The sequence below is a fragment of the Gossypium hirsutum genome, chromosome D02, assembly GCF_007990345.1.
Source record: "Gossypium hirsutum isolate 1008001.06 chromosome D02, Gossypium_hirsutum_v2.1, whole genome shotgun sequence".
In the NCBI taxonomy this organism is placed as follows: domain Eukaryota; kingdom Viridiplantae; phylum Streptophyta; class Magnoliopsida; order Malvales; family Malvaceae; genus Gossypium; species Gossypium hirsutum.
The window spans coordinates 44030692-44033338 of NC_053438.1; the positions used below are offsets into that span (position 1 = coordinate 44030692).

At 35.4% G+C, this 2647-nt stretch overlaps 1 non-coding gene across 1 annotated transcript; it reads right to left on the bottom strand.

The window, feature by feature from the left end:
- Positions 1–1806: 1806 nt before the first annotated feature.
- On the bottom strand, positions 1807–1911 carry LOC121215166 (small nucleolar RNA R71). The gene has a single exon (XR_005910895.1). It is a non-coding gene; the product is annotated as a small nucleolar RNA R71 (small nucleolar RNA).
- Positions 1912–2647: the final 736 nt, after the last annotated feature.

Below are 2647 nucleotides of genomic sequence, written 5' to 3' on the forward strand. Positions count from 1 at the left end.
CCCCCAGCCTAAATTAGCAAAGTTGAAACTATCAACCTTGCCACATGTGTGGCTGGCCAAGGGAGGGCTCTTTGGCTGATAATTTTAGCTATTTTTAGCAACTCTCCTCAGCTATAAAAACCCCCTTAGGCTGGTCATTTTAAAAACACACCTCAAGCATTCACATCTTTCCTCTCTTCTCTCCACTCTCTCTTCTTTTCCATTCCAAAATTCTCTTACTCTCCTGCCGATTTCTCCTCTTGGGAAAGGGGCATTCATCAGCTATTTGGAGCATCAATTAAGTGTTCATAGCAGTCTTGGTCAATGAGGACAACAGATAAGGAATAACAGAGAAACTAGTCAAGCCACGGAAAAACACCGGATTTGATTCTTGTTCCCTATCTTTTTAATTTTCGTTGTTGTTATGCTGAAAATATCTATGAATATTTATGTTGTTTGAATGGTTAATTTAATCAATTTATCTTGAATTTAATTCGTGTTAGGTTGATTGCATTTCATTTGTTAAAATTATTAAAATTGTGTTATGTTGTTATAGGCCTCGGTAAGATGCTTGATTAAGTAAAATCATGACTAAGTTATTTTTGTATTACAATTGTTAGGTAACTAATGAATTAATTATTTAAACGGATTGAAATTGTAATTAATGGACACAGTTCTTAATCAGTGCATGTTTAATCATCTAAGGTAGCTGAGGGTTAGATTAGCAACAATATCTGACGATATATTTACCTTGCATAACTTGCAAGATTATTGTGATTAAATTGTTTCAAGGTAAGAATACTTTGTTACCTCACATAGTCTTTTATGTGCTTATTAAATCGAGTTAATTGTTTGAATTTACATAGGGATATGTAAGAGAGATTATTTAGATTTAATAAGTATGTATGTGCAATAACATATTTGCCTATTAAGATTTGTTTAATCGATTGAATTGACATAGGGATATAGTCAAGAGATAAATGGATTTTGGTAGGTGAGTATGTTCATAAGTTAGCAAACTACCGAGTTGCCGTGAACTTATTCATAACAATATAAACATGAGTTTAATAATTCTAAGTTAAGAAATGTAATTAATCTAACACAATTATGTCATCTTGATTAAAATCGTATTTTGAAATCGTGCATTTGAGATTTATTTATTTAGTTTACCTAGTTTAAAATCTTAGTTTTTTATCACCCTCTTCAAACAAAATATTTTTCTTTACCAAAATGTTTTAAATAGCATTCATAAATAATTCTTTTCGCAGTCCCTGTGGGTACGATAACTCGACATTTACTTGTTGCGATTGTGTACACTTGCACATTTCCGTCGTTCCAAAGATTCACAACTAGCTGTTGCAAGTAATGTACCACGTGAAAATCCACTGTTTGAAAATGCTGTCGATAACGCCCTACGAAATCCCCCAGCACAATAACTTCCCACTAACGTACAAATTACTCAGAATGAGAGAACTTTAAGGGATTATGCATTACCTAGTCTAGACATAGTTTAAGAAATTATAGCAAGGCTGATGTTTACAGATAATAATTTCGAGATAAAATCAAGGATTATTTAGAATAATCTGCAGTTTAAGGGCACTATGAAAGTAGACCCAAATGAGCATTTAAAACGGTATCTCCAAATTTATGATACTTTTAAATATAATGGGGTCATTGATGATACTATTCATCTTTGGTTGTTTCCCTTTTCTTTGATTGAGAACGTCTTTTCTTGGTTAGACTCGTAGGTACCAGGCTCTTTCACAACATGGGATGAAATCATTTGAAAGTTCTTATTGAAGTTCTTCCTAATTAGCAAAGTAGTTCAATTAAGATGAGAGATTATTGTCTTTAGACAGATAGTGGGAGAAGTTGCTCTGAGGTGTGGGAACGTTTCAAGATGTTGATTCAAAAATGCCCGTACCACAGATTTCTTGAATGGATGCGACTACAGGTATTCTATAATGGGTTGGACGCGAATGCATGATCTGGATTAGACGGGGAAGCAGGAGGAACCCTTATGAATAGAACATATGAGGATGCTTACGAAATTATTGGAAACATGGCATTAAACTCCTATCAGTGGCCTATTGAACGATTCAAATATGGCAGAAACCTACCATAGTAAAAGCTACCCAAGAGGATGACAAGTAGCGACTGCTAGTGGATAGACTCAACCGTATCGAATCTGCTTTTACATCGTCTATGCATAGGGGAGACAAATCGCTCTTCCACTATATCAACAATCCTGTTGGGGATGTAAATTACATCGGGAATAGGGTGAGAACCCTTATTCGAATACATATAATCCCGACTGAAGAGATCACTCGAATTTAAGATGGGAAGGGAACCAAGGAGTAGGTAATAATTTAAACAGCGCTAAAAACACTATTTACCAATCTTCTTATTTGCAAAAACCCCAGGATAGGGCCAACCCAAGTGACCATACTGCATGTGGTCAACGTCTGGATAGGATTGATGAAAACGTGCAGTCAATGAGGACAGATGTCAAACAGGTGCAGTCTGAGTGTACCGACTCCACAAGAACATTGAATAAACTTGAGAATCAAATGAGCCATTTGATGAGCACGATGGGCGACATCAAAAGATAAATTGGCACAGGTATTTCTAACAATGTATAAGACAATCCGCGAAGGAAAGGTAAGGA